At 37.0% G+C, this 27978-nt stretch overlaps 1 protein-coding gene across 1 annotated transcript in view; it reads right to left on the bottom strand.

Annotated features, from left to right (window-relative positions):
* The window catches only part of LOC124794627 (hrp65 protein-like), a 163563-nt gene that overhangs the window by 3389 nt on the left and 132196 nt on the right, over positions 1–27978 (bottom strand). The window contains exons 11-12 of the transcript XR_007016590.1: positions 10307–10391; positions 4089–4134 (exon numbers count right to left, since the gene is read on the bottom strand). The gene's annotated coding sequence lies outside the window, so the exon portion shown is untranslated. The remainder of the gene's footprint in view (positions 1–4088; positions 4135–10306; positions 10392–27978) is intronic.

Genomic DNA, 27978 nt, shown 5'->3' with positions numbered 1-27978 from the left:
TCGATTATGTTTGGTGCCCTCTTCTTTAAAATGTAGCAGGACACCATCAACGCCAGAAGAGTTGGAATTTATAGTTATTTTACCGATTCGGCTACTTCATCTTGTGCAGATGATGATTTGTGGGGCATTCAAATTCGTGGTCCATCAGCACCCGTACAAGTTCCAGTCTTTCCATTTCCTGTCTTGCCACTACCCAAATGATAATGAGGACAACACAAACACCCAGTCCAGTCCGTGAGCAGAGAAAATCTCAACGTGGCTGGGAATTGAACCCAGGACCGCGTGATCCAGAGGCAGCAACACTAGCCACTAGACCACAAGCTGCAGACACTGACACAGAGCTGGTGGACACTGATCCTCTACGCTACTTAATTTTATGTCAATAGGCTTGCAAGTTAAATGTGTTTGCTACTGAAATGAAACTGTTATATTTTAGACAATACTATTTCCCCAGATTATTTTTATAAGACATAGCTTTCACTTTATTTGCTGAATTATAAATGTACCCATCATTACACTTTTTTGTTGCTATTATTAATTTTCTCAGTACTCTGGATAACTTCTTCTACAGAGTGAGGCATATTTCAAGTTACATATTTTATGAGGCAGTCTCTTTCTGGCATGAAATCATTAATCTTCTTCTGATCCAACTGTTCGTTCTAGAATTTTTCTGTGGTAATGAAAGTTAAAAGAAATGTGTTAATGTATCAAATATATCAACGGAGGTGTTAAATTTTTCATTTGTCATTTTTGCAAACCTGTGACAATTTTTAGTAGTTGTTGAAGTAGTTTATTTTACCCTGACTAATTTCTACATGTGGTTGTTAAGGAGAGACTCCACTGGAGCGATTTCAACCAAATCTGGTACACGCATACTTCAGTGTCAGGCAACAATCATTGTATGGGTAAGAACTAACTACTTATCATAGTTCAGGAAATATGACAATATAAACATTGAAATGTATGAAAAAAGAAAAAGCCACATCCTGCATAAAGTTTTAACACATTTATTCTTAACTACTAAGACACTACTACAGTCACATGAACTTATGGAAACCTCTGACATCTGGCAGCATTTTTGCCAGTTTATAACTACAAAGTTCAAACAGGTAAAGGGGAAAATGACAGCCGTTTATAGAGCTGCAGAGAAGTGTAGGCATAGGGATGTTTACAAAATGACGTGCACAGCATACAGAAACTGTCCGGTCTCTTATTTCTTAATTTGGATGTTGCAATTTTACATCTGTACATTATGCACATTTCTCTGCGAGACTATTTCATAATTTCAAAGGTTTTTCATGAATACAGGGAAAAGAAATTTTTTCAATACTTCTCTACAAAAACAGTTCATGTTTTGTTTTCTAATAGAAAACTGACGAAATGAATATCTACGCAATGCTGGGCTTTTCAGGTGTGTGTGTGTGTGTGTGTGTGTGTGTGTGTGTCCTTTACAGTCACTTTAGCGAAGACAGATGGCATACCAACATGTCTGAAATTGTTAACATTATCTTTTTCTATAAAGCAGTTTCACATTTGAATACTGTAATTGTCCAGGAAACTGACAATTAGTAAAAAAATAAAATAAAAAAAGAATTCCACAAATATGGCTAATTACTGGGGTAACATACGCAGCACAGAACTTTAGTATTCTGCGAAGTACCCTATCACATCCATGACAGTCCTGAGTCTTTGGTGATTTAATTATAAACTCAGTCTCCATCTCGTCAGTATCACTTAGGTGTATATCAGATAGTAATCTTGGAAAGCCATTTTCTAAGAGTTAAATGATTGCCTGTAGAAACTCAGTTTTTTAAATTCATCTGCTATATTTAAAAGTGACATATCTGAAATACCAGTAATGAAAGCATTTTTACTGCATGAAGTCTATATCTCAGACCTTATGCTGTTGGCCACACTGCCTTCGCAAATGACGACATAGTTTTAATCTTATCCTGAGAATTAGCCATTTTATCTGATTATCTCACGATTTTTGCCTTCATAACATTTTTAAGAAACTGCTGTACTGTTTGTAATGGGCCATTGCAGCTCAATTTCTAACATTATGATATAACTGCTGCTCCATACTCCATCATGTCCTTATCCCACTAACCAGCCACCCAGTTTGGCTGTTAGCTCTACTACTGGGTACTGGGCTTTGATCATTTTAACTGCAAGTAACTTTCAAGGAGTAAGAAATGTGTGTTGAGGATAGAATTATATTTATAGTACATGTTATCAACACTATAAACACCTTGTCACTCAAGGTCTTTAATGAGTTGGAAGAAAGTATATGTTGCCACTGAACCAACATTGTTACACAGTTCATCATTACATTCAATAGGCTGTGTGTGTGTGTGTGTGTGTGTGTGTGTGTGTGTGTGTGTGTGTGTGTGTGTGTGTGTGTGTGTGTGTGTGTGTGGGGGGGGGGGGGGGGGGCGGCATGCGCTTTACATGTTACATCTTTTCATTACAATCCAATAGATTATGCACTCCAAAGAAATAACAAAATGCAACTGCCACTTCCTAGGTTAGGCTGACAGCACTAAATGGGAGAAGTGCAACCCTGTTCTGCTCGTCTCATCTCCCGATCGGCAGATAGATGCCAACACCCCACATGACAAAATAACAAAAGTTTAACAATTACTGCTTACTTATTCCTCTTTCCAAGTTCCTTCAGAAAGACCAAGACTGCACTTCACGTATTTCTGTATGGTCTACTTACTATTATGCGGTATACTGAGTAAATTTTTATTACTTTAACATGAACGACTATACAATGAAAAATCCAGGATGGAATAAAGACAATATTATGAAAAGGATAGACTGTTATTCACTATACAGGGTGATTCAAAAAGAATACCACAACTTTAAAAATGTGTATTTAATGAAAGAAACATAATATAACCTTCTGTTATACATCATTACAAAGAGTATTTAAAAAGGTTTTTTTTTTTCACTCAAAAACAAGTTCAGAGATGTTCAATATGGCCCCCTCCAGACACTCGAGCAATATCAACCCGATACTCCAACTCGTTCCACACTCTCTGTAGCATATCAGGCATAACAGTTTGGATAGCTGCTGTTATTTCTCCTTTCAAATCATCAATGGTGGCTGGGAGAGGTGGCCGAAACACCATATCCTTAACATACCACCCCCCCCCCCCCAAAAAAAAAAAAAAAAAAAATCGCAGGGGGTACGATCAGGGATTGTTGTACGCCAGTGATGAATTGCTCTGTCATGGGCTGCCTGGCGGCCGATCCATCGCCTCGGGTAGTTGACGTTCAGGTAGTTACGGACAGATAAGTGCCAATGTGGTGGCGCTCCATCCTGCTGAAATATGAATTCTTGTCCTTCTTGTTCGAGCTGAGGGAACAGCCAATTCTCTAACATCTCCAGATACTGTAGTCCAGTTACAGTAGCACCTTCGAAGTGCCATCTTAGCATCAACTGACGCTGACGCCTAGTCAACAGCGCCTCAAGCGAACAAATGTACAACTAAATGAAACTTTATAGCTCCCTTAATTCGCCGACAGATAGTGCTTAGCTCTGCCTTTTGTCGTTGCAGAGTTTTAAATTCCTAAAGTTGTGGTATTCTTTTTGAATCACCCTGTATAGTGGAGATGCTGAATCACAGACCGAGACTCAACATTTCTCTGTATGGTGAATAACCATCTATCATTTTCAGATTACTGTCAACAACTAGAGATGCACACTTGTTTTAAAAGATTGGCAAAAAACAAACTGTTTGCAGTTTAGATAAAGTGTTCACTAAATTTACTTTTCTAGTTAATTTAAAACAAGTTCATACAGTATCACAGCAAAAAAAATAAAATTATTAAAATTACAAAGAGACTGTTGAGCTGTCTAGTACATACTTACTAGCATACTCCCAGTATAGCCAGTACAAATGATCACAAACAAAGTACTATCAGTTTTCATAGCCACAAGTTTTTGCTGGGTAGAGGAAACAGTGTTCTACACTTTGAAGAGGTATGCAAATTGTCAAAGATACAGCCCAACTGTCTCTCTGTGAACTGAATAAATTTCTAAACAGAAATTTCCTTTTCAGATAGTTAAGATGTCTTACCACTTTGCTCTTCTCAGTCATTTTCAACCACAAATCAGTCAATGCCCTGAAAGAAATAAAAGGAATAACCTCAGTTTATGTATTACCCTTGTTATATACTTTCATCTAAATGTAACTCTGTAATGTTAGCTACAACAACATCCCAAATACATAAATGAGGAGGGGAGGGGAGGGGAGGGGAGAGGAGAGGAGAGGGAGGAAAAGAAATTTGATCTTGTTGGGGAGTCAATCAACAGAGTGCACAGTCATGTTGATAAGAATACAGATTACTTCAGTATTTGAGTGTGCCACTAGTTATATTTTCTTGATGCTTGACAAATTCACGTGCACACACTGCACCTGCACATATCGCATAAGAGTACATATACAAAAAAACATTTTTAGGAGCGAGGCCACCTGATATTTCTGAAACAGAACAAAATGTGAAAAATGTGATTAGCTAGGTATGCACCTAATGTGATTAGCTAGGTATGCACCTATGTCAGGGCCTCACAGATAGGCAGGAATGCACAATCCACCGATGTAAACAAACATCGGTTTCTGTGTTTTAAAATAGCATATGTTTTTTCTACTGAAAAGGGAACTAGAGGTACTGTTCGTGAGAGCACATTTGTTTTCAGTGCCCTAAACTTCATACCTTCCGAAAAATGTTGATTTTTAAATGATGAAGACAGCAAAGATCTAAGAATGCCTACAACAGGCTTCAGGACAGTGAAAGCAAATCACATTACAGCAGTAGCTGTGGCACTGTTGAGGAAGTATAAGATTTAGTGCAGTGAAAAAAAGTTTGACATCACATACCTCTAGCTTTCATCTCAGTAGGGAGGAAAAACCTACGCCATTTTACAAAAATATATCTGTTTTGGTGTGATGTTTGTTTACCTGTTGGGGTTTTTCATTCCTGCCCGTTGTTTGAGTCTCTGACATAGATGAATCCCTGGCCAATTACATTTTTCATGTGTGTTTTATTTCAGGAACAAAAGAGATGGGAAAGTTATGTGGGACACACTATACACAGCAGTTCAGTTCTTATTAACCTTTTGGCTACAGTGCACTGCCACAGCAGTTGCAGTATACCGGGCCTTTTTTGAGATTGGCAGCAGCAGCTGTTTTGAGACACGCACTAGATTATCATTGTAACCTGATGAAATAAAGAGGTCAATTTGTGATTGTTGCACAGCTGCTGAACTAACACAGTTTTAAATCAAAAACACATAATTACCTAAATTACTTCGTTGCCAATTCAATGTATACTTATGGTGACATTTCACAACACTTTATACAGTAGTTTGTTGAAAATCTGAAAGATGACATTTCAATGTTTATCATGTAATTTTGGTACAATCTGCTTCTTTGCAGTATGGTGTGAGACAGTAGTGTTGTTATAGACTGTTGTAAACATGTGTAATATTCTAAATAAATGATCCCAACCCTCAGTACCAATCCAAAACCCATAATGAAAACAAGGCTGAGAAATTGTCAGTGCACTGGAAATCCTCAGCACAGAGTACTGCAAGAGGCATGGCAATGCAGTGCCACAGGCATGATTACTAAGGGGTCAATCCATTTCAAATCACCCAGGCGATGTTGCTCAAGATTTTTGATGTTCTTGATTTTTTTAATCATGACTTCCCTATAGACAGACATTCACAAAACACTGTTTTAAAATTTTTTATAAGTCATAGTTTTTTTCTGGCAGCTGTTTTTACAATGGCGGTTGGGCAAATTTTAGTGGAAATCGATGTTTGCAGAAAGTTTAATTGCCATGTTATTTTAAAAGATATCAGAATAATTCAGAAACCAGTGTGCTCAGCATGAAATGAACTTCAGGCATATTTTTTTAAAATTTCTCTATCATGCAAGAGAGTCACTCAAACTCTTTCTGTAAAGACTCTGAAAAATTTATCAAACTTCACTTTCTAAGGCCTTCAATTTTCATGAAGGAAGAGAGACTCCCTAATAATATGTTATCTCTGTGTTGTGTACTTACATAACTACCTCCAGTAAAAGTTGCAGTCCTGAGAATGCACTCCTGTTTTTTCTAGAGCTTTTCAAAATTGGGCCAAAACCCTTCTGACGTCAATTTTTGCAGGTCAATATCTAAAAAGGGACTGAATGAAAACAAGTGAAAATTTTACAGAATGTTCTTGATTCTCATGGGCATATCTCTCAAAAAAAATTATGACAGACTCAACTACATTGAGAGTAATAGAGCAGAAAATTTCAGTAAAAACACTACCCCTTGTGCAGTGCAGTGCCAAGTTAGCAAACAAGTACTTGAAATTATTACAGTTGACATCAGTCAAATGATGTTTAAATCATTACATACAATAAATGATCAAATATTTCTACTTTTAAATAACAATGGACAGAGATAGCAGTTATCAAGAGTTCTAATTCTTAAAATTAACGGTACTTTGTTGTTCTACACTTGCATACAGTATATACATAATAATGTTTCTCCATGTATACAGATTTAAAACTTCAGTTTTAACTACTTGCCAGCTGCATTTTCATTAGGGAGTTTAACAAACACAATATTTCATTGCATAGTTTATCAGTTATGTTGTGTGTTCTACCAGACACTGTTGTGAGTTCCAGTGGAGTCAGCTTTCGTACTATTTTATTTGCAGGCACCCAAGCAGTGTCATTTTTGGAAAGTTGAAAGGCAGTTCTTGGATCAGAAGGGTGAAAGAAATGCACTAAAACATCATTATCTTCACTTTTCTCTTCAATTTTTCCAAGCTACCACTTATCATACATACAAACTACTGCAATAATTTCAATTGTAATAATTTCAAGTCCTTGTTTGCTGACTTGGCACTGCACTGCACAAGGGGTAGTGTTTTTACTGAAATTTGCTGCTCTATTACTCTCAATGTAGTTGAGTCTGTCATAATTTTTTTGAGAGATATGCCCATGAGAATCAAGAACATTCTGTAAAATTTTCACTTGTTTTCATTCAGTCCCTTTTTAGATATTGACCTGCAAAAATTGACGTCAGAAGGGTTTTGGCCATTTTTGAAAAGCTCTAGAAAAAACAGGAGTGCATTCTCAGGATTGCAACTTTTACTGGAGGTAGTTATGTAAGTACACAACACAGAGATAACATATTATTAGTGAGTCTCTCTTCCTTCATGAAAATTGAAGGCCTTAAAAAGTGAAGATTGATAAATTTTTCAGTGTCTTTACAAAGAGTTTGAGTGACTCTCTCGCATGATAGAAAAATTTAAAAAATTATGCCTGAAGTTCATTTCATGCTGAGCACACTGGTTTTTGAATTATTCTGATATCTGTTAAAATAACATGGCAATTAAACTTTCCTCAAACGTCTATTTCCACTAAAATTTTCCCAACCGCCGTTGTAAAAACGGCTGCCAGAAAAAAAACTATGATTTATAAAAATATTAGAAATGGATTGACCCTAAGCCCTACATTTAGTATTCTCACACCATTGCTGAAATGTGCTAGATTCTAGTCCTGCTCAAAACTTATTAATCCCTCAGAATGTCACTGTTACACTGATGGAATCATCGCATTCCCTATATGCAAGTTCACTGAAGTGTGTTGAGCTTACCAGTTAATCCGTGAAACATTCGCAATCCGCAGAAAATGATCCAACCCAACACTACACACAAACACTGCCACTATGAGGTGACTTACTGATATATTTGGAGTCAAAGTGCACCTTTCACCCAGCATAATAATATCAGGCCACTTTTGCTGAAGGAAATATAAATTCATCTATACTCAGTATCTGCTTCTACAGACAACTTGGCAGAGTACTTTACTGTTGTCTGCATTTCCAAGAAAAATATCTACTGTAAATAGAATTAATACTGTATGGAGCACAATCAATTCAAACAATATGCTTTAAAACCCTATTCTTATTCTTAGCTGTGCTTCAGCCATGTACGCTAGCTACAGAACAGGAATAAACTCCGACGGTTATTTTGGTGTTCCTTCAGCATGTTGCATCATTTCTCAGTAGAGTGCAGGTTCGCTTAAGAGCACAAGATCTTCAAATATGCTTAAGATAGGTCCATTATGGAAATTTACTGTTCCCACAATTCATGTAGTTGAGACTTAGTAATACAGTGGGAAATATATGGCAACTCTTATTGCACACCAATTTCCCAATAAACTGAATTATTCACCTAACTTCACTTTATATTCTTGTGTGAAACCTGTGGTATGTTCCAACTAATTCACATTCTAGATGTAACATGGATTGCAAATTTAATTATTAAACTTTAGAACGTCACTCCATACATATGGTGTCCCAGAAGGAATGGTCAATATTCGAGGATATCTGCCAGTAACAATCATTGGAACCAAAAAATCTATTAATACAAGCTCTAAAACGTGTACCTTAAGAGCTATGAGCAGTTCATCTCCACTAATGTGAAATACATTTCTACAAAAGTAGTGCTCATAGTTCTTAAGGTACACATTTTAGAACCCATTATTACTAGACTTTTTTTGCTTTGAATGATTGTTGTTCTCATATCCTTTAATACTGACAATGCCTCCTGGAGCAATGTGTAAAGTTTTCTTTTTTAAGTTGTGAGCTTTGTATCTTTATCACCGGAGTAATGACAGTTCTCATTATTGCAGCAACATGTTAATACAATGGTCCAGCATTTCTGCTGGTGTGGAACTACCTGTAATATTCAGTTCAAATCTCAATTGAGAAAAATATTTTTGTATCAGTCTTTCTTCCTCTAAAAATCAAGGTGTAAACTGCCACATCTATCAGGAAAAGATTCTTAGGAAAACTACGCATTTCTACTACTACTACTACTACTACTGCAAAGATCAGAAAATCAGTGTTTGAAAACCATCAACATTGCGCACTACTGTGAAGAAAGTTTGTTGTTATTTCTTGTATATACCAGAGCCGTTTCACAGGGGTGGGCTGAAAGCGGTACCCACCACTGAATTTCGAGGCTGTCATGAAATTTACCAAATCTGTTCCAGACATGGCATTAATTTACAGCCGATTTAATGTTCCTGAAGTGTGGGATATTACATGCATACTGTGACACAAAATGATTATGTTTCATGTAGTACAGTGGAGGCCATCATAAAACTTCATTTGTCACACCAAAAAATGTATGTTACAAAAAGCAGAGGGTGGGGTGGGGTGGACAATCACTGGTGAATATTTATTAAATGTATCTCAATAATGACAGGATGAAAAATCAAACAATGGAAAATCCAGGATGTAATTTAACTATATTAGAGAAGGAAAGCTGCTACTCACCATATAGCGGAGATGCTGAGTCGTGATAGGCACACAAAAAGATATAACTGCGCAAATATTTTTGTTGTGCCTACTGCGACTCGGCATCTTCGCTATATGGTGAGTAGCAACTTTCCTTCTCTAATATAAGGACAGCATGTAGTATTTGCAGGAGCATTTGTGTAATCACTTTGACACAAGTCTAAAATACTGAAAGAACAATTTCCATGTAAGTAACATGTCCTCCTCTGAGTGTGTACAAAACACGCAGATCAATATTTACATTTAGTGTTTCATTTGCGTCAGCACTGTCGAAACAAAAGAATAACTCTGGCTGTTATTTAAGGAGGCCAACTCTGTATCCTTAATTGTATGCACAACACTAGTGAAATTACCTTGGCATTAACAATTTACCAATGTAGAGTTATTTTTAAACAAGTACTACCGTAATGTGATATTATTGCACTTTGTCTCCAGTGGCTTTTATTGGAAAAACAGTGACGTTACAGTAAACAACTACAGTTGTTAATAAGGAAAACACGTCATATTGTGTATGATTTCTGGACAGTTGTGGATAAATCAAGTGATTCAGCCTACCACGGTGAAACAACAGGACAAAACCTCACGATAAGCTGACCAAAGCACCTTCACTCCCAGGTGCAATAATATTTTGGTCGACTAACAACTTTAACAAATTTAGAACTATGTTTACAGTACTCTTGGGAAAAAAAATTGTTTTTTAGCACATAAAATAATTTATATTAAGGCATGTATACTAATTCATCTCTACGAATTAGTGTCAAGCAGACAAGAACACCTTGGAGGGAGTGGGGGTGGGGGGTGGGGGAGGAGACAGGTGGCAGAGAGGGAAGGAAGAGTGCAAGGTACACATTATTAACAGTTAAACATATCACATGTTTTTCAACAAATTGCAGAAAGCAGCCACAGCATACAGAAAGAAACAGTTACTCACTTTATCTCACTGTGTATCATTGCACTGATCAATAGTAGTGTTCACAGTCAGCATAGTATCTCTGCCAATGATCTTCATAGCTCACCTGTGAAACAGAACAAATATTGTTTAATTCTGCTTCATCAACGAGAGAATGGAAGTGACGTCCCAGCACGGAAAAAATAAAGTTCAATCCTGAGGAATATATACACCAACAGTTTGTAGTTTGGCTCCGTTCTCTTATCTACAACCCTAGGCACCAATAGAATCCATGTCACAAATATGCAAAGACATATGACATATGTGGAAAATTACTTATTTTGCAATCCATCTGTGACTAAGATAAGGAGTATTATATTTATGCTGGATCTAAACTGAAGTGCAATACCCTGCATTAGAGGCTATCAATATTATTGCAATGATTAACTACTGACAGACAACCATCCGAGGGCAGACAAAAACCATCCGAGGGCAACATTTTATTTGTTGGTGAACATTTTGACAAAATGGCATATGATTAGAAACTGATGTCGTTAACATATAATACACGGCCAATTTTTACAGTGATACATAATTTGACCACATTCTTGACAATTCTGCATTTAATTACTGGACAAGTTCATGCCACAATACTGAGGCTGATCAACGAGTAACAATTAATCCTGTTTTTTGTGGCTTTGCTGTTTATGTCGTCCATACTGACAAATGTGCGACATGTTCTTGCTACACTTGTCTGTACACAACGACTGCTAATCACTGAAAATCAGATCTATGACATTGGCTGATTAAAAATAATATTGAGCATGGTGTACTGATTTTGTACCCGTATCAACTTTAGACACATTTGTTGGATCTTACACTATCACCTGTGAAAATTGCAACACGATGAAGGGCAGATTCGTCAGAAACAAACTTTTATAAGTAATATGGTGCATAAGTGATTAGAATGGCAGAACTGTACATCATCAATACTGAGTAATGACTACAGGTGCTGCAAACAGAACCACACGGCATTGATACAGAGCAGCAACAGTGGTAAGAGTAGGTTGGTTGGTTGGTTGATTTGGGAAAGGAGGACCAAACAGCGAGATCATCGGTCCCGTGGGATTAGGGAAGGATGGGGAAGGAAGCAGGCTGCGCCCTTTTAAAGGAACCATTCTGAGATTTGCCTTAAATGATTTAGGAAAACCACAGAAAACCTAAATCAGGATGGCTGTACATGAGTTTGAACAGTCGTCCTGAATGCATATCGGTAGGAGGCGTGATAATGAATAATCATACCTCAGCTCTGGTAAATGTTTAGGCCCAGGATGCAGTACCTGTCTTTCTTCGAAGATGATTCAAATTCCCAAGCTTATGTGAGCAGAAATGAATCTGCTGAAATATAGCTTGAGGAACAATCTGAAAGAGGCTATGCCCGAGACTAAAATTTTCTGATGTAGCCTTCTGTTCCACATGCCCTCAATTAACATGAGAAACACACCTGCTCTATTAAATAATGCCAAAAATAATCACACTTTGGGTGTTTCTTATCAGTGAATGTTTCTATCATGCTGGGGGTATAATAGTAAAAGTATGCAGTTTGTTACAAAGGTTAAACAAATTTTGCCATCCACAGTGGATGAACCGGTATGATCTATTACAGCCACGCAAAAAACTGGATGATAATCCCATACTGCTGTCACAATACGAGTTCAAGTATGTATTCTCAACTGTACACAACTCTTGTATGAACTAGTTTCAACACATCCATTTCTGTGTAGTAGCATGCTCTGAATGAACTGCTGTGTCCTCATAATATATAAACTGCAGAACCTCACCACACACTGTCCTTTCAACTTTAATAACACGCCGATATTGCACACACACTTACACCAGTACTTACTTCTGTTTTATTAAAACAATTTCTGAATATGGCAAGACACTGTTTCTTATCAGACATGAGATGTTACTGCTGATTCTTACCTCCCATTAAAACTAAATTTAGTGCTATTACACTGGTCTAAATGTTAAAAGTTTGGATTCGTTTATGCTATTTCAGACTGTTGCAATTTCCACATATATTGTGTTTTTATATCCTCTTTAGGGGCATTAATGCATCTTTCAAATGTAGTGTAGCAGTAATTCTGACTGGCATGAATTCAACAAGTTCTTGGTACATTTCCAGAAGTATGCAGTATCAGATGTCTTGCACAGGTCACAAAATTATGGATTGTTGGTTTGTGGGTGTGGAACTGGTGCCCGATAACATTTCAAATGTGTTCCATTGGGTACAGATCAGGCAAATCTGGTGGTCATGACACCAACACAAGTTTAATATTGTGCTACTCAAACAACTATAGCACAGTTTTGTCCTTGTGACAAAGGCAGTTATCCTGCCACAACATGCCATTGCTATCAGAGAAGACATCGAGCATCTAGGAACGCAGATGGTCAGCAATGTCACAGTCTACAGAAGTTATGGTACTTTCAATTAATACCACATGCCTCAAGGAAGTCAGGCTCATGTCCCTCACTGAGCTGCGTTCATGGGAGATAGCATGTTTTGAGCAATAGTTTGCCGGGACTAACATCTATACAGCCACAACCACTGACTTGGTCACAAGTAACTCTGTTCGTCTGACCAGGCAACATGGTTCCATTGATCCACATCCAATCTCTCTAATCCTGTGCAGACTGTAATCTTAAGTGATGATGTCATTGAGTCAACATTGAAATGCACAGCTTTTGAGCCCTACAGTCAATTATGTGTGCTGAATGGTTTACACCAAACACTTTTGTCTGCTTAGGTCAACAAACCAGCCACAGACCACCATGTATCTTGTTTCACAGAACAGGCAAGCCTCTGACGTCTGATGAGACACACATCCAATACCTTGTCACCTATTCATGGTTTCATTGTCTTTCAAACACTTTCAATAGATGCTAACGACGGCAGCAAGCAAACAATCACTCATCGTTTATGTTTTTCCAAGCCCCAGCCCACAACATTAGCCCTTTTTTAATGTCAGTGGATTTCTCCCATTTGCAGTACAAGTCAACTGCTTCACTTACATACTTTCATTATGGCATCATGTGCCTGCATACCATCATTCAATAACACAGTTACAATGTTTTGGCTCATTTAGTGGTTGTCCAAGAAACAGCAGGTAATGAAATGTTTCTACATTATTAGATCGACCGAATTTGTTGCCGTTCATGATGTGTGTTCAGCAACAATGAGACACTAAAATATTTTGGAGATCATGTCAGAAATGTACATTGTCATAGAAAGTAGAGATTATTTATGCTGATTTATGCCAAAATTTTGATGCTGAAAAGGATGCTGGGGGAAAAAAAATCCTCTCAAAAACTAATAATACGCTGTTCACAGACTTTCAATGTGTAGTACCCGTAACAGAAAATCTTAGAAAGGAATCCAATTACTGTACTGAGGTAAAATTTAGCAACTCAAAAGTAGAGTACACTATTTTTCATCTGAATTGTTAGACATGAAATTCACTTATGAAAAAAATGTTTTATAGGGTCATTACACCCAAGTCACTATCATTTTCTTTTTCTAAACTGCTGAATTTTTGCTACATAACCTTTTCTCAAAAATTTAAATCTTCTGGATTATTAAGTTACCAAATTGGGAATTATTTTCCTCAAATTTGCATGCCCAAGTTCTTAAGACTTTTAAAAAGCCTTTTTCAGCTATACATAGGTTTTGTACTGAGGTTCACTACTACTTTCCCTGTTGTTGAATTATTGTTTATCAACATAATGATCCACATGGCTTTCTTCATATTTTTTCTACATAGTAAATACTGCATCTTTAACTCGTGGAAAACACACTTATAGCGATAAGGAAGTAGTTTACCAGTCTGTTTTTCTGATAATATAAACCGTTACTATTTTATTCTTCCATTTGTGATGCAACATAAGATAGCACTGTAACACCCATTTAAAATTATTTTAATTGCTTCCACACTATCTTGCATCAATACGTGTTTTTTTAACTTTCATTCACAAAGTTTCAGTAATCTGCTGACAACAGTCCTAAATCTCATTTTAAGCCTGACCTTCGCACTGAGCTCACACTGAAGACTTACAAAACAATAAAAATTACCATATCATCAAGTAAGACTGCAATAGGTTTCTTATGAAGGTCCATGATATCTCTTAAGAAGCTGTGCGCACAATGCTGAAGTGTACTGAATCTAGATCTGTTTATTACCACAAGGACACACATTGCCAATTGATGCCTGGATAAAACTCTTCCCCACTTAATTTAAATGGCAAAAGCCTACCGACCAATACATAGAATGATTGCTCGTCAAATACCTGAGACATCCTATTAATTAAACAATGGATTTATGTCCAAATTTTCATAGCCAAATCATGTATGGGGCATGGACAAATGATGTATCAAACTGGATTAGCATTGGTCTAATTCTGCAAAAAAGTATTTAATTAAAAACTTCCTAGCCATTTAAAACTGTGCGAGACTGACTCAAACATGGGACCTTTGCCTTTTGTTGCCAAGTGCTCTACCAACTGAGCTATACAAGCCTAACTCATGATGTGCCCTCACAGCTTTACTTCCATCAGTACCTAATCTCCTACGTTCCAAACCTTAAATATTTCTCCTGCATACCTTGCGGGACTAGCACTCCTGGAAAAAAAAAAAGTGTAAGTTTGGGAGGTAGGATATTAGGAACCGGCATAAATAAAGCTGTGAGGGACTGCTTGAATTGCCCAGCTGGCAGAGCACTAACCTGATAAAGTCACAGAACTAAGGTTTGACACTAACACACACACATTTAATCTGCATATAAGTTTCAGAACATACACACTACTTAGGGTGAAAATTCATTCTGGAAGGGATTTAATTGCTTGACAAGAGTAATTACGAAAAATCCACAGACAAACATCCTCTAGGACTCCTTAAAATTGTAAGTTGAACACTGAAATTTAAAATCTCAATCAACCCCTCATTTGCTTTCTCTTTATCTACATACTCTTCAAATAATAATAATAATAATAATAATAATAATAATAATAATAATAATAATCTTTATTAGCCGTTGAGTATTTTCTTATACAATGCGATTTGTCAATAAGTTCAATTACAGTGTAAAGATGGTTATACACTCATAACTTGTACATATAAATCATATGAATGTTAGTGTAGTACAATAGCAAACATTTGGAATTTTATATAGTGTTAATTTCACAATAAAAAAGAAAACATTATATAAATTTATATTGAGCGGAGAGTATTCATGTTGATGACACTATTTCATTATCATATACATGGTGATAACACTGTCATTATCCTAAAATATTGATACAAATATACAGCATTCGATATAGGTGTATGCCTATATGTTAGATATTGTTTTTCCAAATTTAGGTCCTACTACAGGCAGAGGTACATTTCTCTATGTTCAAACAGCAAATCTGTATATTGAGCAAGCAGTAAAGGGAACAAAAGAAAAATTCGGAGTAGGTATTAAAATCCATGGCGAAGAAATAAAAACTCTGAGGTTTGCCCATGACATTGTAATTCTATCAGAGACAGCAAAGGACCTGGAAGAGCAGCTGAACGGAATGGACAGTGTCTTGAAAGGAGGATATAAGACAAACACCAACAAAAGCAAAACGAGGATAATGGAATGTAGTCGAATTAAGTCAGGTGATGCTGAGGGAATTAGATTAGGAAATGAGACACTTAAAGTAGTAAAGGAGTTTTGCTATTTAGGGAGTAAAATAACTGATGATGGTCGAAGTAGAGAGGATATAAAATGTAGACTGGCAATGGCAAGGAAATCGTTCTGAAGAAGAGAAATTTGTTAACATCAAGTATAGATTTAAGTGTCAGGAAGTCGTTTCTGAAAGTATTTGTATGGAGTGTAGCCATGTATGGAAGTGAAACATGGACGATAACCAGTTTGGACAGGAAGAGAATAGAAGCTTTCGAAATGTGGTGCTACAGAAGAATGCTGAAGATAAGGTGGGTAGATCACGTAACTAATGAGGAGGTATTGAATAGGATTGGGGAGAAGAGAAGTTTGTGGCACAACTTGACTAGAAGAACGGATCGGTTGGTAGGACATGTTTTGAGGCATCAAGGGATCACAAATTTAGCATTGGAGGGCAGCGTGGAGGGTAAAAATCGTAGAGGAAGACCAAGAGATCAAAACACTAAGCAGATTCAGAAGGATGTAGGTTGCAGTAGGTACTGGGAGATGAAGAAGCTTGCACAGGATAGAGTAGCATGGAGAGCTGCATCTTTGTATTCGTCAACTAAGTAAAATGATTTACTTTTGAGCCATTGACCCAATGTTGTCTTAAATTTATTTTTAGATACTTTTTGTACAATTTTAGGGAGCATAGTAAACAGTTTGAGGGCTACATTTTTGTAACTATTATGTATCTTGGACAATCTAAAGTATGGTAGATCAATTGTGTGGTTTCATATTGTATTATGGGTGTGGACAGATGACCTAAGGAGATATTGAGCTATGTTTTCTTTTATGTGTAATAAGCAATAATAGATGTACATACAAGGAACTATCATAAGTTTTTGGACATGTTCCCTGCATGTATCCCTAGGAGATAAACCTACAATACATTGAAGAGCTTTTTTTTTGCCATCTGAAAATTGCTATTGAATTGGGAGAATTTCCCCAGAGCAGAATACCATATGAAAGATGGGGATGGATATAAGCAAAATATGAATGCTGCAGTAAGTTTTGGCTGACATTATTCCTAAGCACATAAAGTAGGAACATAGCATGTGCAAGTTTATAACAGACGTATGTGATGTTTATCCCAGCTAAGTTTCTGGTCAATCATCAAACCTAACAGTTTAACACACTTACTCTCTTTGTTTGATACCTTCAAATTAAAGAATATTTCCTCAGTTTTTGTTTCATTTACGTATAGGGAGTTTGCACTAAACCAATGAACCGATTTTTCAATTATATGATTTTTTCTCGTACAGATTCAAGAGAGTGTCCTGAATTGATAAAAGTTGTATTGTCTCTGTTTTACAGAGTAAATACTGTGGCATATCATTAACATACACTACAAACAGGAAGGGCCAAGTATGGAGCCCTGTGGCACACCTCTTTGTATGGTTTGTGGGTTTGACAGCTGTCCATTTACACTAACAAATTGTACTCTGTTGCTTAAGTAAGATTCTAATAATTTCAGGGTGTCTTGCTCAATGTCTTATTGTCTTAATTTCATGATCAAAGTACTATGAGATACAATGTCAAATGCTTTACTCAGGTCTAGGAGAGTAGTACAGGAGATTAATTTGTTTTCAAAGCCATCATATGTATCACAAACAATATTTTCAACTGCTTTAACTGAGGATAGTTTATACCTGAATCCATACTGTGAGTCACTTAACAGGTAATTCCTCTCAAAATAGTGATTAATTTGTTGGTGAACACAGTCTTCGATTATTTTAGATCTTATTGGGATTAATGAGATAGGGAGATAGTTACTTGGATTTGATTTATCTCCTTTCTTAAATATGGGAATGGTTACTGCTATTTTCAAACAGTCAGGGAAAATACCTTGCTGTAATTTACAGTTAATGACTGGTTAGAGGGGACAGATGACGACTTCATATCTTCTTTATGACAAAGTTTGACAAACCATAGAAGTCCTCTGCTCTGGAACTACTTAGTTTGCCTACTGCTTTGCTAACATTTTCAGTTACGGTTGCCCAGCAGAATTTATAATAATAATAAACCAATTAATATTTAAATATTGTATTTAATGTTTCCTGAACAAAATCAAAAAAGCCAAATGTTTTATGAAACGAAATATGAACTAAAATAGACTGAAGAAACATTTTCTGTATTAGAGAATTATTTGATGCACATCTGAATGATTGTTGAAATCACAGAAAATGAGGTGCTGATTGAGAATTTAAAGCTCAATGTGCAAATCCGAAGCAAAGAATTTTATTAGAGTATCGGAGGATATTTTTCTAGCAGATTATGCATAACATGCAGTTTGCTGTTGTGTGGCCTTAACAAATTTCCATCTTCCATACCCAATGGTGTAAAAAATCCATACCCAATGGTGTAAAAAGTGCACCAATTTTTCAGTATAAACAATTTACCACTAGACAATACTCCAAACATCAGGAAAGCGAGTGTTTTTTCCTTACAAGTGCTGTTGACATTGTTGTTCCTGCTCACTCGTGTTTCATGATTTAAAAAAAATCAGGGTACAATACAGTATAAAATGGAGCCATATAGTACAGACAAATTACAATCAAGCTGCAGATAATGATTATCGCTCACTCTACGTATTTAACACAGGTGTGTTCCTGCTACTTTGTCAACCAATGCCAAGCGCATTTTTGCTTCACTGTTCAAATTGCTGTACATCATTTTCAGCATCATCCAAAGGCGCATTAATTTTTCTCTATTTTATTTCTCACTTTAGACAAATCATTTGACCATTTTTGTATTATTCTGATTTTTTTAATGCTTTTTGTAAACAGCTAAGTTACCACATGGACATATCAATAGTTTCATTCACGTACTGCAGACATTGAGAGAGCACCTGTCACTGAATGTACTGTTAGGTTGAGAAAAGCGGGTGGAGGCGATTTGGTGGTTACTTTGGGCTATTATAGCACCCCCCCCCCCCCCCAACCCAATTTCAATGTGGTTTCATATGCTCCTTCCAATGTACCACCTGGTGAAAGTGGGTTGTTGTTGAATGGAGTGTCCCTTCACATTTTACCTGAACAGAGATAAATAGCTTTTATGAATGATCACTAAATATACGAGGGCCGTTCAGAAAGTAACCTCCGGTTGATTTAAAAAAATACACCAAGTTAAATAAAAATATTTTAATACATACATCTTACAACTACATCTTTGCACTATTTTTCTACATAGTCTCCATAGCGATTGAGGCACTTATCGTATCTCTTCACAAGCTTTGAAATTCCTTCTGCATAAAAATCACCCGCTTGTGCCTGGAGCCAGCCTGTGACCGCATCTTTCAGCTCTTCGTCATCATCAAACCGCTGTGACCCGAGCCATTTCTTCAAATGCATGAAGAGGTGATAATCACTTGGCGCCAGGTCTGGGCTGTAAGGTGGATGGTTGATAACGTCCCACTTGAAGGACTCAAGAAGGGCCGTTGTTCTGCGAGCAGAGTGAGGACGGGCGTTATCGTGCAAAAAAACGATACCGGAAGTCAGCATACCACGGCGTTTGTTCTGTATAGCCCGTCGTAACTTTTTTATTGTTTCACAGTACACGTCTTGATTAATGGTCGTACCACGTTCCATGAATTCAACCAACAACACCCCTTTGGCATCCCAAAACACCGTTGCCATCAGTTTTCTGGCAGAAAAATCTTGCGAGGCTTTTCTTGGTTTGGTAGGCGAATTTGAATGTGCCCACGTCTTTGATTGTTCTTTTGTCTCAGGGTTCACGTACTTAATCCAGGTTTCGTCACCGGTCACAATTCTGTTTAACAATGGTTCTCCTTCGTCCTCATAACGTGACAGAAAGTCTAATGCAGAGACCATTCTTTGAGTTTTGTGGTGGTCAGTAAGAATTTTGGGCACCCATCGTGCACAGAACTTAAGGTAACCCAATCTTGCTGTCACTATCTCGTACAAGAGAGTCTTAGAAATCTGTGGGAAACCAGTAGACAACTCCGACATTGAGAAACGTCGATTTTCACGAACTTTTGCATCAACTGTTTGAACGAGTTCGTCAGTCACCAATGATGATCTACCACTCCTCTCTTCATCATGAACGTTTTCTCGTCCACTTTTAAATAAACGTACCCATTCATGGACAACTCCTTCACTCATAACTCTTGGTCCGTACACAGCACAAAGCTCACGATGAATAGCTGCTGCAGAATATCCTTTGGCTGTAAAAAACCTTATGACAGCACGCACTTCACATTTGGCGGGGTTTTCTATTGCAGAACACATTTCAAACTGCCACAAAAACTAAACTAGCGCAGGTACGACGTTCACTCGACCACGGCTTGATTCCGACTGACCTGTTGAGTGCGTGAACGCACAGATGGCGTCGCTACTCCCCCCACAACCCGCACTGTGACCAATCTGAGGTTACTTTCTGAACCGCCCTCGTATATTTTGGAACACTAATGGAGGTCACAGTATACAACACAGAATGACAGAATTCCAGAATAATGTACAATTTCCTGGTGGTTCAGCACAATATTTGACAACTCAGGCTAATTTGACTACACTGCCATATCCATCCACTGAATGCACACAAAGGTGTTAACACTACTTTCCTTTCGACTCTGCTGAATTATGCAAGCTTTCTTCTGCTATAGTTAAAATGAAATAAATATTTGGTCTAATCTTCCAAAATTAAAAAATACTGAGACCCCAATCCAAAATTCAATAAATTTAACAAAAATAAAGCACTTAAAAATTTCGCTTGCAGATTGAATCAACATTAATTCCTAACCCAAAGAATCAAACCAAAACCATTTCACTTCTGATAACAGCAGAAACTGCACTAGGAAGGTATCATTATCAAGGACTACTGACTGGATAACTGAACATGGGGTTACAGGTGAGAGGTGAAAACTGACTTACATATTTTTATTAGGAAAGATAAGCCTAACATTAACTCAGCTCTCACCTTATCAAAAATCTGCTTTTATTCTACACACTCCTGATGCCCCAGCAGCTCTATCAGAAGGCCAACTGGCCTAAAGCAAGCGATTTCTTACTACTCCACATGAATATAGCAATATTTTTAACTGTGCTGCTGGCAATTATTTTATTTTATTTTTAAGTGGCATGGTGACTAGGGTTAGCACTGATAGATGAAATTTTGTATTTGACTGATAGATGAGCATGGAAGTTGCAATATATGTGTATCCTATACCAAAAAAGTTGTCTCCCACTGATTGAAGACTTTAACTGCCACTAATAGCATACCTAACTTGCAACTTACTGTAGAGAATAGCTAGAAAGCAATTCCTCTGCTACAGATTAAAAAATATGAGCAATTGAGAATCTAAATCTGTTCAGTTTTTTCCCACTTTCAAATCACTGTTCCTTTTGTGACACTTTGCTGATGTTTACAGTACATACCATGACAGATTACATCTTCATTTCATATCAAGTTGCCCTTGCTCCCAAAATCTGTATCTTTAAATGATTAGCCAAAACAAATAGGAAAGGGAAGGGAAGGGTGAACTGGCAGGGTTGTTAGTGAAATCCCGAAGATGGGACACTAGTACTCGTGGATGTACCTCTTTTTTTTTTAGACTAATTTCAGTTTCCAATGAAGTTCAGGCAGGCAGGTGCTAAAGAGGTCCAAAACTCACAAAATTCTCACAACAAGAAAGTAAATAATAATGTTACCATATTTAACCAAAATATTGGTGGATTAAAGAAAAAAGTAGATTCTCACAAAAGTAAAGTAAAAAATAATGTTACCATTTTTCACTAAAATATTCCGGGATTGAAGAATAAAGTAGATGAGCTCCTGGTTTGTTTAGATGACTGACTCTTATAATGTAATAGATATACTATGCCTGTCTGAGCATCATCACATTGTGTCCGATATGAAAAAGGTACATATTAGTGATTATAAACTAGCTGCACATATGAGCAGAGAGAATAAGGTGAGAGGAGGAGTTGCCACATGTGTCAAAAGTTATCACTGTGTAGAAAGCTTAGATAGAAAAAAGTTTTGTCTAGAGCAACATATAGAAGCATGTGCCTGTCAACAAACTGAAGGAGAGCTTTTTTATAATTTTAACAGTATATAGGTCCCCTTCAGGAAACTTTCATTTATTCCTATAAATCTTGGATGCCGTGTTGAGCTATCTGTCAGATAGGAGAAAGCAAATTATTATTTGTGGGGACTTCAATGTTGATTCACTGAAAGAGTGTAATAGGAAGAATGACCAGGAAGTCTTTCTCGCTTGTTTCAATTTAACATCTGTCATTAATTGCCCTAGTCGGGTAGTAAAGGACAGCAGCACATTGATAGATAACACTTTTATAGACCAAGATAGGTTTAAAAAAATAAATTCTTGTCCTGTTCAGAATGGCCTTTCTGATCATGACGCTCAGCTAGTTACAGTATATGACAGCTCCATTCAGTAATTCAAAACTACCCTCCAAAGTTGTGCATTCAATTAATGACTCAACAATTAGAAATTTCAGATAAAATATTCAGCAGCTACACTGGGATGAGGTCTACAAGGAACCCGATGCTAATTTAAAATATAACTTATTTCATAATACACTTGTAAGAGAATTTGAAAACTGTTTCCCCAAGAAAGTAGTTAAATCTAATTATAAGAAATCATGTAAAAACCTTGGCATACTAAAGGAATAAAAATATCTTGTAACCACAAAAGGGAACTGTATCTAACAACAAGAAAGAGTAATGACCCAGAAACAGCCAAACATTATAAAAACTACTGTGCTATGTTAAGAAAGGTTATTAAAAAGTCCAGAAGCATGTGTATCATGTCTGAGATCAATACCTCTGATCACAAAATCAAAACAATTTGGAATATTACTACAAGGGAGACAGGGCATCCAAGAACACAGGGTGACGGCATCACCATCAAAGTGAATGGAAACTTGATAAACAACAAGCCAGAAGTCGAAAACATTTTGAATAATCATTTTTGAAATGTTGTAGAGAAAATAGGATCTAAATGTTCATTAGAAGAAGCAAGGCAGTTAATGGAAGAGGCCTTACCCACACCATTTGATATAATTGAAATTCCATCCACCTCTCCTTATGATATTAGGTAGATGATAAACTCTCTCAAGAATAAAAGCTCACATGGAATTGATGGTATTTCCAGCAGGATAATAAAAACTTGTTCCCAAGAGATAAGTGGGATTCTTAGCCACATATGTAATAGCTCTCTGAAGCAGGGTATTTTCCCAGATTATGCCACCGTTAAACCACCACATAAAAAAATGGGATATGTCTGGTGTCAACAACTACTGCCCAATCTCTCTTCTGACTGCCTTATCCAAAATTATTGTAAAATGAAATATTACATGCTATGAGTAACCGAAAAGTCACCTGTTGGGATTTTGAGAGATCTCTCAAAAGCTTTTGATTGTGTAAATCATGGAATACTTCTAGATAAGCTGAAGTACTGTGGTATGAATGGGACAGTGCTCAAATGGTTTAAACCATACCTACCTGGGAGAGTGCAGAAAATTGAAGTAAGCGGTTCACATAATATGCAAAAAACTGGTGATGTCTCTAACTGGGGATCAATCAAGAATGGGTTGCTGCAAGGTTCGGTCTTGGGTCCACTGCTGTTCTTACTATATATTAATTGACTTGCCATTCTATATTCACGAAGATGCAAAGCTGGTACTTTTTGCGAATGATACAAGTATAGCTATCACACCCAACAGACAAGAATTGACTGGTGAAATTGTAAACAAGGTTTTTCAGAAAATCAGTAAGTGGTTCTCTGCAAATGGGTTCTCATTAAACTTTGACAAAACACAGTAGATACAGTTCACACAGTAAATGTAATGGACACCATTAATAAATATAGACTTTGATCGGAAATCTGTAGCTAAGGTAGAATATTCAAAATTTCTAGGTGTATGCACTGATGAGGGGATGAACTGAGTATCTGCTGAAATGTTTGAGTTCAGCTACTTATGCTATTGGGATCATTGCAAATTTTGGCGATTTACATCTCAGTAAATTAGCTTACCACACCTATTTTCATTCTCTGCTTTCGTATGACATCATATTAAGGGTAACTCATCATTGAGTAAAAGAGTGTACATTGCACAAAAGCGCGTTGTCAGAATAACTTCTGGATCTCATGCAAGATCATCCCGCAGACACTTATTTATAAAGCTATATATATATATATATATATATATATATATAGGGAAACATTCCACGTAGGAAATATATATCTAAAAACAAAGATGATGTGACTTACCAAATGGAAGTGCTGGCAGGTCGACAGACACACAAACAAACACAAACATACACACAAAATTCAAGCTTTTGCAACAAACTGTTGCCTCATCAGGAAAGAGGGAAGGAGAGGGAAAGACGAAAGGATGTGGGTTTTAAGGGAGAGGGTAAGGAGTCATTCCAATCCCGGGAGCGGGAAGACTTACCTTAGGGGGAAAAAAGGACGGGTATACACTCGCGCCCACACACACACACACACACACACACACACACACATATCCATCCACACATATACAGACACAAGCAGACATATTTAAATATTCCCGGGATTGGAATGACTCCTTACCCTCTCCCTTAAAACCCACATCCTTTCGTCTTTCCCTCTCCTTCCCTCTTTCCTGATGAGGCAACAGTTTGTTGCGAAAGCTTGAATTTTGTGTGTATGTCGACCTGCCAGCACTTTCATTTGGTAAGTCACATCATCTTTGTGTGTGTATATATATATATATATATATATATATATATATATATATATATATATATATATATACACATATGAAATTTGTTATTAACAATACGAACGAATTCAAAAGTAATAGCAGTGTACATGGCTACAACACTAGGAGAAAGGATGATCTTCAACTACTCAAGGTTAAATCTAACATTGGCTCAGAAGGGGCTAAATTATACTGCCACAAAAGTCTTTGGTCACTTACCTAATAGCATCAAAATTCTGACAGATAGCCATATATCATTTAAAAGGAAATTAAAAGAATTTCTTAATGGAACTCCTCCTACTCATTAGATGAATTTTTGGATACAGTAAGTGGGTAATTCACCCCCCCCCCCTCCCCACCACCAAAAAAAAATTAAAAATATGAAGTGTCATGTAATATTTTGTGTAATGTAATATCTTGTACAGGCACCTTTTATTAAGCTGACACATTCCACATCATTACGAAGTGTCGTATTCGTGATCTATGGAACAAGTACTTATCTAATCTAATCTAAATTACAGCTGAACCTTAACTCAGCTTAGAGGTGTATGGCCCCAGGGGCGGGAATGTTCAAGGAACAGCTTTATTTGTGGAGGGGAGGGCATCAAACACTCCAATAACACTAAACTCATGTGCCTGAAGTAACTGGATAGAACACGCCAGATGGAAGACAACCTTTCTGTTGCTTGGTCAGTCACTGTTTATAGAGATTGACAAATTCACTCACATTTAAAAAACCATAACATGAAAATGCCATATTTACTTGATGAAATATAATCACCAAGTTTATACATATATGTGAATAGGAATTAACACTGGCAGTTGCGTGTACCTCATTACTATCATATACCTATGCCCATCGCCATACAGCACAAAAATTTGATGGGCACAGAACCACCAACCATGGACACAAAGCATGGAAAAAAGTTCACAAAATTGTGCTTATTGGTACACACTAACTTTCAAGTTACGCACATGCCTGAAATCACATGTGGCATGCATGGAAACATTCAGGCACGTGACAGATGTATTCACCCCTGGGATATTTCTACATGGCAGGAAATGCTACATTTACTATTGCTCCTCACTGATGTACAATACAGGATAGCCACTGCCCAATCAAATGCATGTGGTTTTTTCTACAGCCACTTGCATGGATCCTCAGCTAGATAACCTATCACCTCATAGCCACAGAATTGTGTCCGAATGGATTCCAGAACACTAAAATCATGAGTACTTATATTGTCTGCAAGGTCACAATTCGAAATGTATCCCACTTCTGACTAATCTCTACTATTTGTGGACAACTGTTGGTAAGCAACGCATCAGTATTTGACAGCAAAACTTTCACTTGTCTTTTGGAGCCCATGACGAGATTTCACAATCATTTGGGCATACTGATTAGACATGCTCAATTCAACTGTTCATCAAATGTAGCTTGTATTAGGAAAGGTGTAATCCTTCATTGGTTGTATAGTGTACAAGGTTTATCTTTACACTGGTCACACATTTTATGTAATCTGTTGTTTCTATTAGTTAACGATGCAGTTACTGCCAAGGAAGAAAAAACTCGAGTTTCGACTACAATCAAGGGGAACTTTCAGTGACACTACGTAGTATTGCTGGTACCAAAAAGTTAAATTTGTCGATCTGATTTTATGTTCCTTGTCCAAACAATATTAACTTCTCTTACATAATAATTACCAACTCGGGAAACAGTGTAAAATGAACTAATATATTCTCTGCTTACCTTTATAATTTGTAATGTGTAATACTGTGTTAAACACCCATCAGCCAGAACATCAAGATTATTTACGTAACAGCATGCTGGTCCTCCTTTTGCATGCAAAATATATGAAATGCTGGCCAGATGCAAATGACATGTATGTGTGCTGGGTACTGCATTTGGTGCAAAATGGCAGGTAGTTTGTTCGCTCTGAACTGTCAGTCGATGTTATTTCATGCTCCACAGCTTTATTAAAAGACATTCTTATATCTTCCACACAAAACTGCAATAGCACTATTTTCAAGTAATTACTTTCTCATCTGGTACATCCCATTATACACTTTAAAGTCAGCCAGTTGAAACTACTTACAGAAAAGGCAGCTTCACTGTAGCTTTTAGAGCTATACATACAAAATGGCAATCTCAAGTAAAGTGCTTCAAACATTAAGCACGTCTCTATGACCATTCCAAAATAAGTTACATGGCGGACTGAGATTGACGCTTTGCCTGAAGTATTACAGGATGCGCACCAGAGGTAACGCCTACTGTTTGCAGTGAACTATGTAGTTACAGGCTAGAAAGACCTTCACACCATACAACGCACAAGGAAGGAATTTGTTGGGTCATTCAATATTGGTTATTCATCTGATGTAAATAAGAAAAATCTATATACTAAGAGGTGGCGAAGTGCTAGGGTATAAAAACAAATCTGTGGGAATCATGCCCAGTCAGTGCTAGGATATTTTCTTTTGGTTAGTGCTTCTTTCACCTGACAATGATTTATTAATATGACAAAAGTAAAGTTGAGTCACATTTCGGAAGCCACATTAAGCTGTAGGTCTTTTTACTTGGTGGGCAGTAGGCCTGTTGATAAAATATCAATCGTTTCCAAAAAATTGATACGTATTGGTGATTTCCCCCCCGACATCGATATTTTTGGCAACTGATATCAATGGCAATACCATGTGCCGATATTTTTGGCAACTGATATCAATGGCAATACCATGTGCCGATATTTTTATTTTATATTATATTCTTTCACAATTTTTGGTAAAAATCTGAAATAATTGTTCTGAAAGTGTAGAAGAACATAATTTTACTTTCACTGTGTGGGGTCTTACTACTACGTGAGCTTTCATCATGTCCAATCTTTCTATTAGGCTGTGTTAAGCAAGTAAATGTGGCACGAAAGAAGTCCGGCTGCACTTGGCGATGGCATGGTGAATGGAATAAAAAAATTTCCAATGTGAAGAAAAACCAGTTGCATTAAAAAACAAAAATCCAAGTGACAAAGTTGGTCTTTAGCGTGGGCAAAGACACGGGAGAGGAAATATTGAGTAATCGGCACTCGGCCTTACCAACAACAACTGAAACGTTTAGCTTCACCACGCAATTTTGTCATTACAACTGCTAGGTCGCTGGCGTTGGCAGAAATGAGAAAACAGGGAAGCCAAAGTGTTCCGGACAAATCTGATGTGAGACGACGGACCCATTTTAGAGAGCCCCTTACCA

Source organism: Schistocerca piceifrons, chromosome 4 (assembly GCF_021461385.2).
Source record: "Schistocerca piceifrons isolate TAMUIC-IGC-003096 chromosome 4, iqSchPice1.1, whole genome shotgun sequence".
NCBI lineage: Eukaryota > Metazoa > Arthropoda > Insecta > Orthoptera > Acrididae > Schistocerca > Schistocerca piceifrons.
Note: the sequence above shows the minus strand (reverse complement) of the source record. Positions and strands in the feature narration are given on the sequence as shown.